General features: G+C 37.9%; 1 long non-coding RNA gene across 1 annotated transcript; it reads right to left on the bottom strand.

Annotated features, from left to right (window-relative positions):
- Positions 1-421: 421 nt before the first annotated feature.
- Positions 422-990, bottom strand: LOC143705042 (uncharacterized). Its single transcript, XR_013191981.1, has 4 exons — positions 892-990; positions 785-834; positions 599-715; positions 422-518 (listed from the first exon to the last, which is right to left on the bottom strand). It is a non-coding gene; the product is annotated as an uncharacterized LOC143705042 (long non-coding RNA).
- Between the last annotated feature and the right edge of the window lie 13617 nt (positions 991-14607).

The following is a 14607-nucleotide window of genomic DNA, read 5'->3' on the forward strand; positions in this document are numbered from 1 at the left end:
CAGGTGCCATCATCATCATCATCATCATCATCATCATCATTACGCTTTCATTCACACGTGGGTCTTTTGAAGGCATTAACTTTTGATTTGGTCCTTCAGTGCAACAAAAATAGCTTATTAAACAGTTGCTTTTCATAGAAGATATTTATTCAGAAATTGTGATCTTCTGGTCCGGCATGTTAGTCGAGTCACAGATGCTTCCATAATGACTGCTTTTGATACCCAGAGTGTGAGGAAACTGTAAAGATCTGTATTTTTAAAGAATGTATAATGTGAAATTTTTCTCATATGCTTGTTTTGTATAAAGTATTATGGCAAAGTAATAACTTTTTGAATCAAAAAGCAATACAATACCAGTAAAACCCTGTGTGATTTGTTACATTATTTCTTGTTTCAGAAAGAAATCGTTCCATTCCAACACTTTCACATCAAGATTTTATTTATGAACACACATATTACAAATCATAATTTGCTCAGTTATCTGGTCCTGGATATGATGTGTTCTCAAGGCCTTTTTCCTATCAAAATAAAAACTTGAATGAGTGGAGTTGAAAAAGATTTTTAAAACCAACTTTATAAAAACAACATTAAAACCTACAGCAACTATTTTGTGGACTTCGAGCAGGTCGTTCATGATCATGTTGCAGAGCCGGATCTGCTCCTTTCTGTCACAGATTTTGGCATCAAGAGCCTCCAGATTTATATCAGAAAGACACTGTTTTAAAAACGAAATTAAATACATGTGGGGTTTTTTTTAACATAAATGCGAAAACATGCACTTTACCTGATTTGTGGGTAGATCTTTTTCCTGGTTATTAGTGTCTTCAGGTTTCCCTGTAAGAAATATATTAACCTGTGAAATGGTTCTTCAAATATATGAAAATATCTTACCTGCAATTGACGCCATTTTTAGTTTTGGTTGTACATCCAGATGCAGTCGGTCTTAATTATATAAATGATTCATTAGTCATAATTAATTACATCAGCAAGTTAATTATATGTATTGGTCTTAACAGGATGCACCTGGAGTGTTTACACTGAATTAGTTGTTCTTGCAAGACTAAATCACCACAGTGGAATTATCTAAATGCATAAGTCATTTAAAGCCGCCTGTGGTGAGAATCGATTGTTTGTTTGTGTGTCTATGTGGTGTTTTTAATATGCTTTAAGACAAACCATGTGTAAATTCATAAGTCGACAGCATTGCTGAGTATTTTCTGCTTAAAACTGCAGTGAACCAAAGACTGCCTCAGAAACGCCCCTGTTTCCTGCATCACAAACATGTGACCATCCGCGTCACGTGTGGGCGGGGCTTGATAGTTAGAAGGAAGCTGTCTGATGGTGAACGGGAACATGCTTGGTTTGTGTAACATAAGCAAGTAAGCTCATTTAAGGACTTATTTAGTAAGATTTTACCAGAAAAGGTTTTAGAATTTGTATTACATGTTAATGTTAAAATCTGTGTATAATATTAATTTTTTTTTTCAGTTTGCTTGGTTTTTATTTTTATTGTGTAACATTTGTAATTCAGTTTTTGCCATGAAAATAGCCGCAGATGCTGACATGGCATTAAATAAAACTATACTGATACTGTACAACCATAGACTATAAAACAAGTGTGGCAAACGCGCTCGTCAATGTCAAGATGATTAAAGATGATTAAAGAAGGCGGGGCTTCACAGTTTGACGTTACCAGTAGGCTTGTTCGACTTGAACCGGCGCTGCACAGACCGATCGGTTGATGACATCAAAGTACCGCGAGAGCGATTAGAGAGCAGACGGCTCCTTATGCTTTTGAATCGCTCTCGCGGTACTTTGATGTCATCAACCGATCGGTCTGCGCAGCGCCGGTTCAAGTCGAACAAGCCTAGTGTCTCAAACAAGCGACGCCATTTTCTTTGACTCGCGATGCGAATCATACGAGGACGGAAAACACCGAAATTAAGAGTTTTTATCTGATTTACGATATTTATTTTATAACATCATAGTGTATATAACGATATTCTGTGCTGTGTGCTCGCCTAAACCTTTCTTAGAGACTTTTCTGTGACTCGCGGTGCGGAGAGAAGTTGTTTTGTAACAGGGAAACGCCGAAAGTAAGCATTTCATCTCACTTTATTATATGTATTTTATAACATCATATTGATTTATACCGATATGTTGTGCACACCTAAACGAAACGAAACTTTTTCACGGATGATATTTTCTCTGACTCGCGATACGTAAATTAGACTAACCATGTTCCGTATAGATGAACTTTTACCGCCGATCGCTGAATAAATATTTCCAGGTCATACACAAAATATCTTTACAAATCTGTTTTAAGCTTTTCATTTGTGGTTTAATGTCCTATTTAATTCGCATTTCTGGAAAAACGTCTCAGTCTGAACGATCTGATCTGAAAATGTACATTTCTATTTAATTTATGCATCTCAGTGTTTATGAATTAAATTACCTTATTGGTGAATAAATGCTTTGAAATGGGAATTTTTAAACGATTATGGTCAACTTAACATGAATATATCATCACAGACGTTGTTTGCCCATTACCCTGCGTGCAGTGATGATGTTTATAATCATAGAAGGTCAATTAAGTTATTGAATATTTTAACATTATTTAACAAATTAAACATTAACTATAACTCAATTGATTTTGATGTTATTTCATAGCCAACATTTTATAAAAAGTAACTTGCATTATTTAACTTAAAGTTAAACACAATGATAGGATATTCACACATATTTAATAAGATTTCATACATCAAATGAGTGATTATAAATTGTTTTTATTCACACAGTTTTGCAATGATATATAATTTGAAGTTAACGTGATTAATAATGCTAAATAACATATGATCATTTTAAAGGACAGTCCGTAACGTTAAAGCAGAAGATGTTAAGGAAGAAAAAGATAGAGAATGAAGTGAGGACCGGAGCACAAAAACACAAAATTACTACACAAGAAATATTCCCACAACCCTCATCCTAATCCGGCCCTGACACCTACACAGGAACAGGCCCTTATTTCTTTTATTTTATGGATGGCAGACCATGGCTTCCCAGTTACAAGATCCCTAGTCAAAACACTTGGGATAACTGGGATCATCAAGGAGAGTGGCCGGAGAGAGAGCATCACAAATGCTCCTGAGGAATCATGAACCAACACGAGACGCGTCTCAAACGATGAAACCATGCACCACACACACATCCTTCAACCCACTGAAGGCTTCAGGATGGGCTGGTGCGAGGGATCTTGTTGTGGGGAAGAAGCCGTTTTCATCTCCTCAAGTGTTCACCCCTCACAGCCCAAAATATCAAGGCTGGCATCTGTCCTCTGTCCAGGGGTGCTGCGGACACACACAACCCAGGTCACTTTAACTTCAATACAATAATTCATCCTCTAAGCTACTTGCATTTCTTTTCAAGTGTGCTAATGAGTGTTACTTTCCTAGGTGGTGAGAGTGACGCCACTCCCTCACTGGCGTTTAGCAGGGCGATCACCAGAAGTAAGTGTTTTACCCCATTTACAACATGTTTTAAAACATCATTGTGCTTTAGAACGATATTTATGTGATGTGCGCTCCTAACCCTTTCCCCAGAGATCGTTTTCAGAGCCGGCGAGGATGTTGATTTTAACGGAAATCTCAGAAAGTAGGCTACTTCCTTTTTTTTTACCTCATTTACAATACCGGTATATATTTTGTAACATCATATTGTTAAAAAATAACCCATTGTAAACGGAGCAAATTTAAAATGGTAATATCAGTCATTGGTTCATGTCTCATGACCATGATATCATGAAGCTTGAGTGGTTTGTTACAGGGTTCCTGCACACTTTTTAAAGTCAAATTTAAGTCTTTTTAAGACCTGAAGAAATCAAAATTAATACCGTACATTAGGGGTGTGCAATATTGACAAAAATATATCTCTATTTTCAACGTTTTGTTGATAATAATTAGATATTTTACTGATTGTGTTTTTGTGCCATGGCTGGTATAGGCCTGTTGTTGACAGCAGACTCACAAAGATATTCATATTTTTCATATTCTATGCAGTGGTCAGTTCACAGCAGTGACAGAAATGATTAATTAATGTGCAATATTTGCCACCTTAAATTGACTTCCAGGGGCATTTTCACCTATACATGGATATTTTTTCTAAACTTTAGAGTTATGCATCACCTTTTATGTCAAATACTAACATTCAAATTAAATTATACAGTAATTGTACTTATTTATACAATAATACTTAATTACAAAATTATACAGTACCACCGTTACCAGTCAAATAAAATCATTCAATCAAAATCCATCTTTGCAGTGCAGAGGAGACACAGAAGCGGCATCAGAAGTGGCATTAATATTTACACTCCATGCTATGAGTTTTTTTTTTTTAAATCAATATTCAATATTTAAATATGAAATGATTTCTAATTTTAACATTTTGATTAAAGGGTACTTTAAATATGAAACTAAAACCGCCGGCGGCAAGTCACGGTCTTAAGCGAGTTGAGGGATTCATTCATTCAACCGATTTGTTCAAACGGCTGATTCATTCGGGAAAGAAACAAGTGATTGTTCATTGAATCGTTAAAATGACTCGTTCAAAACGCAGATTTCACAGTCAAGAAATCATCGCTGCCTGTTGCATTGAGACTCTGCCACGGTTTCACTTTGAAATTCTAGTCGGCGAAATAAAGGGAAAACAAACAATATTGACAATATGGTGTCTAAAAAGTAACTCACAATGTTAATTTATTTTTAATTTAACTATTGTATAACATAAATATATCACACTTGTGCACGGGAAAACGGCACTCACTGATGTGATATTCTAATATAAGAATATGATATAAATATAAGACAAAAACTAATTTGGGGACATACCTATAACTGCACACATCACGCAGTGAAAGCACGAGAGACAAGCGCGATGTCAGCTCACAGTGCCTCGAACATCGTTAAAACAGTGATTACAATATCATAGTCGACAATACACATCACACACCCCAACGCACATAAAGAATGAACTTGCGACTGAACTGACATTTGCCAACTTTCTTCTTCTCTCCTCTCTCGCGTGCAGGAGACAGACGTTATTCTGCCGCCAATGTGATGCGCATTGTCACGTGAACAAGCAAATCCACAATGATAGAATAATAAAAAATAATACTACGCTAATTAGTTTTAATTTGGAAAACATTTAGATATATGTCTAAGTCGAAGTGTCATCTAAAATTTAAGACCTTTCATAAGTAAAAATAAGACTTTTTATGGCCTTATATTTTAAAAATCTAATTTAAGACTTTTTAAGGATCCGTGGGAACCCTGTGTTTTGGTATTGTTTTTGTCAATATTGGATTTAAAGGTGCATTGTGTAATATTTAGGAGGATCTGTTGACAGAAATGCAATATCATATACATAACTGTTTTTAATGGTGTATAAAGACATTACATAATGAACCGTTATGTTTTTATTAGCTTAGAATGAGCCATTTCTATCGACACACACCGCGGGTCCTAGGGCTGGGCGATAAACGATAACGATAAGTCTCGCGATAGACACGTAATCAGTATCAATAAAAAATGCGTTCGATAAAACGTTTGATCTTTTTTCTTTGTCGGAAGAAACCATTTTGCGAAGCAAGTTTGGTTGCATGAACAAAGGCACTCTCTCTCTGGTAACCTAGCAACGTATGCGTCATATTAAACATATGCGTCAATATCACATTTGCACATGTCGGTACTATTCGAATTCGTGATTGGTTGACTGGCAAATTAGAATATTATACATAACGATAAAATGTTATATAAACGTTATTAACCAGTTAACGGCCATTTCAAATAAGCGTTTCTGTTCAGAACGATTAAATTAGATTTTTTTTCCCATTTCTGTTAATGTTCCTGTCAATTTCGTTTCGTTTTCGGTCATTGAACCGGTTCGGAGCCCTGATTGCTGCTACATTTTAAACTTGAAAGTACAACGTTTACTTTTGGAATTTTATATAGCAATATATTTTATGTTTGGGCCTGTAATCATTTGTTTTTGAAAGTGTTTTATGTCATTCATATTTTATATTTCTATATTCTTAATCAAACATTTGCCCAGAAGTTCTAAATAAAGGTTGAAAAATCATCACATATGAATGTGTACATTTTTTAATACATATACTTTAAAATGTAGAAAAGAAATAGTCCTTTCCATGTGGTCATAAATTATTAATTGATTGAATTTACAGAAAATGTACCATATCGTGATATATATCGCTATCGGGATATGAGATGACTTGTATCGTGATATGGGATGTTGGTCATATCGCCCAGCCCTAGCAGGTCCCTTACATCGACATGTTTCTACAGTGGCCCTAAACGGACAAACGCGTTTCATCACTATTTTAATAACAATAATATTCGCAATAACATGTCGTTTTACTGAATAATAAAGTAAACATAATTTCTTGATTTTTCTTTGTAAAGAAACCTCATTGTTTAACTGGCTACTCTCTGCTGTCTCAGACAACGACATCACTTCCTGTTGGTTACCGTAACTTCTGTTGGTTGCAATTCGCAACCTCACCACATGATGCCACTAAAAATTACACACTGCACCTTTAAATGCTGTTTTCATCTATTTAATTTGAAAATAACTCTTTGCAATATACTCAAACTGTCTATATTGTGTGAGTTAAACTGTTTATCATTCAAAGGGATTTTTGTGTTGCATAAACTACTTTGTTTTAACACTTTATTTTTATGGGTGCTTTTTTAAGCATTAAAGTCGTCTGTTTTGTGTTAAGCAAAAGTAAGTCGTATGGTTTGGAACAGATGGATCATGCTGGCTTAAAGCACATCATTTCATTTGGATTTTTGTATTAAGAGTATAAAGCCATCAATACATTGTCAAGTGGGATGAGAGGAGCTTTTGTTAATAGGACACCTAACAGAGACAAACACACGATCCAAAGCTGTTTGCTCAACATACTTCTGTCTAAATATATCATTTATTTCCTGTGGACAAACAACAATAAATGGACAAGAGACAGATTCACAGCTAGTCTTGACACGGTCTGATTTTAAGTGTGCTTTATAGTTTCCTTGTCGATGATGTCTTGTCTCTCCATTGGACTGATTGTACACGTGCTTCACGACGCAATCACGCAGGGGCGTTCCCACAGCGTCTCGACGCAGCTCGAGTTCCCTTTAAAGGGAACTATTTTTTCTGTTAATGAAGCTATTTTATAATTGACAGTTGCCTGTTGTTATTCTTTTCCAAGGTGATTTTCCTCCATCAACCCAGAGAAGGGCACTAAAGTGGAGAAGACACACAGCCCGTCTTCACGTGAACCCAAGAGTCCTCACACTGATGAAGGAACAGGTGAGTGGCGTGACGTCTGAAACTCTGACGTGTAATGATGTGCCACACTTGAAGGTTTGATTCAGCTCCTATATTCAGTTCTTCAAGATTAAGAAGCAAGTTCACTTTTCAGATGAAATTGTAACAGACGGGAGTTTTATTGCTATTATATTTTATGATTTGTACTTTTCTGAATTTCTACAGTTTAAAACTGTAAAGTTGTTTACATTTTTAACCACAGCTGGCAGATTTTTCTATTAAAACAACAGCATTTTTTGTATAATTAAACTTAAAATGTCTTAAAGTAAATCTCTGTACATTTTACAGTTTGTTGTTTTTTACAGTGATTTAACTTAAACATTTTTTGTAAAAACAATGGTGTAGAAGGTTTCATTTTTTACCGTGTAGACTCACCAAAAGCTGTCCCTAAACCAGATGGATCTGGGATCTCAGAATCCGGTGCCGATGGACCCGGGACAGACGATGGGTCGGGATGGTCCTGACTGGAGTCCGGTGTCAGCTCGATACTAGAGAAGCTGGATAATCCTGAGACAGATATCAGCTCTAGATCTGGTGCCGACTCTGGGTCCAGGACAGATGAACCGGAGACCGATGATGGTTCTGGATCATTCTCAGGTGACAGATCGAGACTAGATACATCTGAGACCGACATCAGCTCCAGGACGGATGAACCGGAGACCGATGATGGTTCTGGATCGCCATTAACCGGCAGCTGGAGACTCGATATATCGGAGACCGACACCAGCTCTAAGAGTGATTCAACGGAGACAGACGATGGCGGCTCTGGATCATCCGGATCGCTCTCAGGTGACATCTCAACACTGGACACATCTGAGACAGACATTAACTCCAGGAGGGATTCACCGGAGAACGATGACGGCTCAGAGTCGGATGGATCGGCATTAACCGGCAGCTCGACTCCAGATGGACACGGATCCACTGATGACGCCCAGTCAAGCCCGGATAAATCCTGCTGGACATCCGTGGGATCGCAGTGGGGAAATGTGGACACTACATCGACATCACTGCAGCCGAGGGTGGGAAGCTTTACAGCCTTCCCTATTCTCCGTAAGAAAGCACAGATGCCTTTCTTCTTCTTCCTTTTCTTTGGCTTTTCTAAAGAAAGGTAAAAACATTCACACAAGAAACCGTAAATACTGAGGCTTGACATCATGTAGAAAGAAGAACATGGGATGAAAAAGGTTTAGCTGAGAAAACAGTTCAAGATGTTCATCTCAATTATCCCAGCGCCCGATTACACACACACACACACACACACACACACACGCTTTCTTTTTCATTTCTCCCTTTCAATTACAGCTATACAGTAGCGGCCACAAGTGACATCCGGCTAGGGGTGCACGATATATATCGACTCAATATCGTATCGCGATATCACGTTGCCTGATATTACATCGAAAGTCTCGCGATAATTATTCGATATTTCGTTTATGATGCGTCCTGTCCGACATGCGCCTCTCGAAAAATACGCGTCGCTTGGTAGCGTTGCATTTCCCCCGACTCATTTCCTGGTTCTCCTTCTCCATAAACAACATGAAATCAAGGAGAGGGTTAAAGGGATAGTTCACCCAAAAATGAAAATTAAGTCATGAATTACTCACCCTCATGTTGTTCAACCCCGTAAGACCTTCGTTCATCTTCGGAACACACATGAAGAAATTTTTGATTACATTTGAGAGCTGGATCACTCCTCCAAAGGCTTCCTAAGGGATTGAAACTGGACGGCCCAGAAAGTCATTGAAGAAAATGTTTAAATATTCCATGTGACTACAGTGGCTCAACTATAGGTTTATCAAGCGACGAGAATACTTTTTGTGCGGGAAAAAAAACAAAATAACGATTTTATTCGACTATTCCTTTTCTTCGCTGTGGGCCTGAGACGTGAGTTCAAGAGATTTCCACGACGCATGCGCGAGAACTGAGAAGAGGACGTTCTTCTACTACTTCTTGTTACTGGCTGCTCACTGCTGAGGAGTATTACCGCCACCTACTGTATAAGATGACGTGCTGGCATAGCCGGAAGCGCAAAACCTTCTGTTTACAAGCAGATGAAGACGCGCGCTGTGCATAAGCTTTTGAATTCGACACTGATTGTGCTTTAGTTCTCGATATAGTGTTTACAATGGTTAAAAAGTGTGCATTTCCAGGATGTCCGAATCGTGAGAAATCAACCAGAAAACAGAATAACAAATTGCTTATCTATTGCAGTGATATCAAAACAAAGAAAACCTCCTTCATATGGTAAAACCATACTCAACATTAAAATAAAAAACTATTTGGTAAACTGTAATTGACAAACATAAGCCAATTTATGTTTATGTACATTTTTATTTGAAAGCATTTATACCAGCAATACCCACTCGAGTTAGATGAACATATTCAAACTAATATTGAAAAAAAAATAAAAAAAGTGTATTGTGTTGCTTTTCTTTTCTTTAAATTAGGCTGAAAGCTTCTTCGGCAGTTCACTTTAGGCAAATAAAAAAAAACTTCTAAAACACTGTGACTTAGCAGGGGCGGAAAACCGGGATCCTCTGTTATACAGCGACATACACTTGTCGTCCCATTGTCTGCATTATCCATATTTTCAAGCTGTGGCATTACAATGTCCCAATCGATGCAGCACATGCTCTCCTGTTCTGTAGGCATCGCTTGGCACTGATGGCATTTACACCACCAGCTCTCCAATGCTCTCTGTCTTGCAAAAGCTTGTGACTGCGGTTGTGTTGCAGCCTCTTCCATCTCTTGTAGTTCAATGTCTGTATATTCTGGTTCGAATAGGAAAGGTTGGTTAAAAAAGTTCAAGTCTTCATCTACGTCGAAATCTGCGGACATATTTACGAATTCAAAAGCTTATGCACTTGTAAACAGAAGGTTTTGCGCTTCCGGCTATGCCAGCACGTCATCTTATACAGTAGGTGGCGGTAATACTCCTCAGCAGTGAGCAGCCAGTAACAAGAAGTAGTAGAAGAACGTCCTCTTCTCAGTTCTCGCGCATGCGTCGTGGAAATCTCTTGAACTCACGTCTCAGGCCCACAACGAAGAAAAGGAATAGTCGAATAAAGTCGTTATTTTGTTTTTTTCCCGCACAAAAAATATTCTCGTCGCTTGATAAACTTATAGTTGAGCCTTTCTAAAATTTTGGACAGGTGTGTTGCAGCTCAAGTCCAGAATCATGTCTCACAATGGTCTGTACGAGCAATTTCAATCTGGGTTTCGACCTTACCATAGTGTTGAGACTGCTCTAGTTAAGATCTCCAATGACCTATTGTTAACTGCTGATTCTGGACATTTTATCTATTCTAATTTTACTTGATCTAAGTGCAGCATTTGATGCTAAATCACACAGCATTATGTTGCACAGATTTGAGGCTATTGGAATTATTGGTACACCTTTGACTTGTACACTCATACTTTACGGACCGTACTCAATTTGTACAGTTGAAGCAGTTCTGCTCAAAGACTTCATATGTCAATACAGGTGTCCCGCATGGCTCAGTATTGGGTCCTCTTTTATTCATCATTTATCTTTTACCCCTTGGTAATATTTTTAGGAAATTTGGCATTCAATTCCACCTATATCCCGACGACACCCAACTTTATTTGTCCTCTAAACCTTCCGCTAATTTTCCTCCATCTATCCTCTCAGACTGTTTGGCAGAGATTAAAGAATGGTTTACTTTAAATTTTCTTAAACTTAATACCAGTAAAACAGAACTTCTTCTAGTTGGCTTAAAAAACAATCTGTCGAAATCTACATGCTCATCTGTGAAAATTGACGATTTAACGGTCTCTATATCTAATCAAGTTAAAAGTCTGGGGGTCGTTTTGGACAGTACTCTTTCATTTGAAGCACATATAAACAGTCTCATCCGCTCTGCTTATTTTCATATACGCAATATCAATCGACTTCGCCCGTCTCTCTCAGTAAAGAGCACGGCAATTCTAGTCCATGCTCTAGTTACGTCCCGTATTGATTTTTGCAACAGTCTTTTTTATGGATTGCCTTCTAAGGTACTAAATAAACTCCAATTAGTACAGAACTCGGCTGCCCGAATCATCAGCAGAACTGCTCTAGCTGAGCACATTACTCCCGTACTACAACACTTGCACTGGCTCCCCGTAAAATATCGTATTAATTTTAAAATTCTTCTTATTACTTTCAAAGCACTCAATAATCTTGCCCCTTCATTTTTACTGGACCTTCTTCATATTTATACTCCCTCTCGGATTTTAAGATCGTCGTCTTCACTCACTCTTGTTCTCCCTAGAACTCGCACTACTTCTATGGGGTCCCGAACTTTTAGTCATGCATCTCCATATTTATGGAACCTGCTGCCACAGGGTGTGCGAAACAATTAAAGTATTCATGTTTTTAAATCTCGCCTTAAGACCCATCTTTTCCTGGAGGCTTTAATGTGATTATTTTTATATTTTAATACTTGTATACAAGGTTTTGATAATGAGTATTTGATTATTGGTGATTGTTTTATTGTGTCTGTAAGGTGTCCTTGAGTGTCATGTAAGGCGCCTATAAATAGAATGTATTATTATTATTTTATTTTTTTTATTATTTTTTTTCTAACATGTCCTGTTCTGTAGACTTGCTCTTTATTTATTTTATACTGTACAACCAGTAAAACATGTCCTGTTCTGTAGACATGGTTATTTTATTCATGTTGTACCAGTCCAAAATGACTGTTGAAATAAATTTTTTGTCCTAAGAACTTGTTTTATTTGTTATGAATCTATTTTGATGCGTTTTCCCATAACTTTTGTAATTTTACATATGTTTAAAAATATCGAAATTAACATCGATATCGCAATATTGATTATCGATATCGAAATATCAGATTTTTTCAATGTTTTCATATTTTGATAATTTTAATATACCGTGCAGCGCTAATAATAACAGTGTCTGAAATCGCATACTGTATACAGGGTTTGTCCTGGCTCAAAATGAGGCGGAGGTGGTAAAAACCTGATCATGGCTGAAGAAACACTTTTTTCAAGCACATATTTTAGGTATTTTAACAATAAGATAATTAGATTATTTTGAGGACACAATTCAGGGTATATACACTCACCTAAAGGATTATTAGGAACACCTGTTCAATTTCTCATTAATGCAATTATCTAATCAACCAATCACATGGCATTTGCTTAAATGCATTTAGGGGTGTGGTCCTGGTCAAGACAATCTCCTGAACTCCAAACTGAATGACAGAATGGGAAAGAAAGGTGATTTAAGCAATTTTGAGCGTGGCATGGTTGTTGGTGCCAGACGGGCCGGTTTGAGTTTTTCACAATCTGCTCAGTTACTGGGATTTTCACGCACAACCATTTCTAGGGTTTACTAAGAATGGTGTGAAAAGGGAAAAACATCCAGAATGCGGCAGTCCTGTGGGCGAAAATGCCTTGTTGATGCTAGAGGTCAGAGGAGAATGGGCCGACTGATTCAAGCTGATAGAAGAGCAACTGTGACTGAAATAACCACTCGTTACAACCGAGGTATGCAGCAAAGCATTTGTGAAGCCACAACACACACAACCTTGAGGCGGATGGGCTACAACAGCAGAAGACCCCACCGGGTACCACTCATCTCCACTACAAATATGAAAAAGAGGCTACAATTTGCAAGAGCTCACCAAAATTGGACAGTTGAAGACTGGAAAAATGTTGCCTGGTCTGATGAGTCTCGATTTCTGTTGAGAGATTCAGACGGTAGAGTCAGAATTTGGCGTAAACAGGATGAGAACATGGATCCATCATGCCTTGTTACCACTGTGCAGGCTGGTGGTGCTGGTGTAATGGTGTGGGGAATGTTTTCTTGGCACACTTTAGGCCCCTTAGTGCCAATTGGGCATCGTTTAAATGCCACGGCCTACCTGAGCATTGTTTCTGCCCATGTCCATCCCTTTATGGCCACCATGTACCCATCCTCTGATGGCTACCTCCAGCAGGATAATGCACCATGTCACAAAGCTCGTATCATTTCAAATTGGTTTCTTGAACATGACAATGAGTTCACTGTACTAAAATGGCCCCCACAGTCACCAGATCTCAACCCAATAGAGCATCTTTGGGATGTGGTGGAACGGGAGCTTCGTGCCCTGGATGTGCATCCCACAAATCTCCATCAACTGCAAGATGCTATCCTATCAATATGGGCCAACATTTCTAAAGAATGCTTTCAGCACCTTGTTCAATCAATGCCACGTAGAATTAAGGCAGTTCTGAAGGCGAAAGGGAATCAAACACAGTTTTAGTATGGTGTTGCTAATAATCCTTTAGGTGAGTGTACAGCAATCATGGAGTTCAATTTAATACCTTTAAGACCCCTTCCATACATTTTAAGACCTCAAGTTTGAACCATTACATCGGCGACACCTTACATTTACTATATATTGACTGTTTAGTTGTGCTATCTTACAGTCTTAGTTTGTGATAACTCCTTATCAAGGCAACATAATTCAGAAGGGTGGTAACGAAGCACAAGATAATTAATTGAGTGACTAACCCAATGCAAGGTTTATTAGAAAGAGAAACCAGAATTAGACCAATAAACAAAACAATTGACAACTTTGGGGGGGAAAACAATCCTCTTCGAGCTAAAGGGACAATGAGTTAACATTCACACAGTATACTCTTATAACAGTCTGCAAACTACAGCTCTTTTGTGGTACACTTCTCATGACAAACACCTGACGGTCAGACAGTTCACCTGTGATTACGGAGTGCTGGATTTGATGAGTGTCAGTACTAGGGGTGTGCATGAATATTCGATCTGTAATTATTATTCGAAAAATAAAATACTACTCGAATTTTACTACGTTTCTTTGCTTGCCATAAATGCTGTGAATCCATGATAAATCCCAAGCAGTTATAATTAAATGCACTGGGTGGCGCTGTGGAGCGTGTTGATTGTATTTGATCACATAATGTCGTCCTCGCGAGGGTTTGGAATTACTTGGATGAAAATTATCTTCCTAAATGATATTACAAAATGGAATCACTTTTAACCAAATTAATTAATGATACTGAGTTATCATAATATCACCACCACAATGAGAAGTTTCATGAAATCCAAACAGCAGTCGACAGATGAAAGACGGCTGTCCATCACTGCATCACGACTGCAGGCAAGCGCACTAGCGCAGCTGAACCCGAGTGAGCGAGACGATAACTTCTCTGAGAGCTGAATGATTGAGA

The sequence above is a fragment of the Siphateles boraxobius genome, unplaced genomic scaffold, assembly GCF_051911475.1.
Source record: "Siphateles boraxobius isolate OS27281-9 unplaced genomic scaffold, OSU_SipBor_1 110, whole genome shotgun sequence".
NCBI classification, from domain to species: Eukaryota; Metazoa; Chordata; class Actinopteri; order Cypriniformes; family Leuciscidae; genus Siphateles; species Siphateles boraxobius.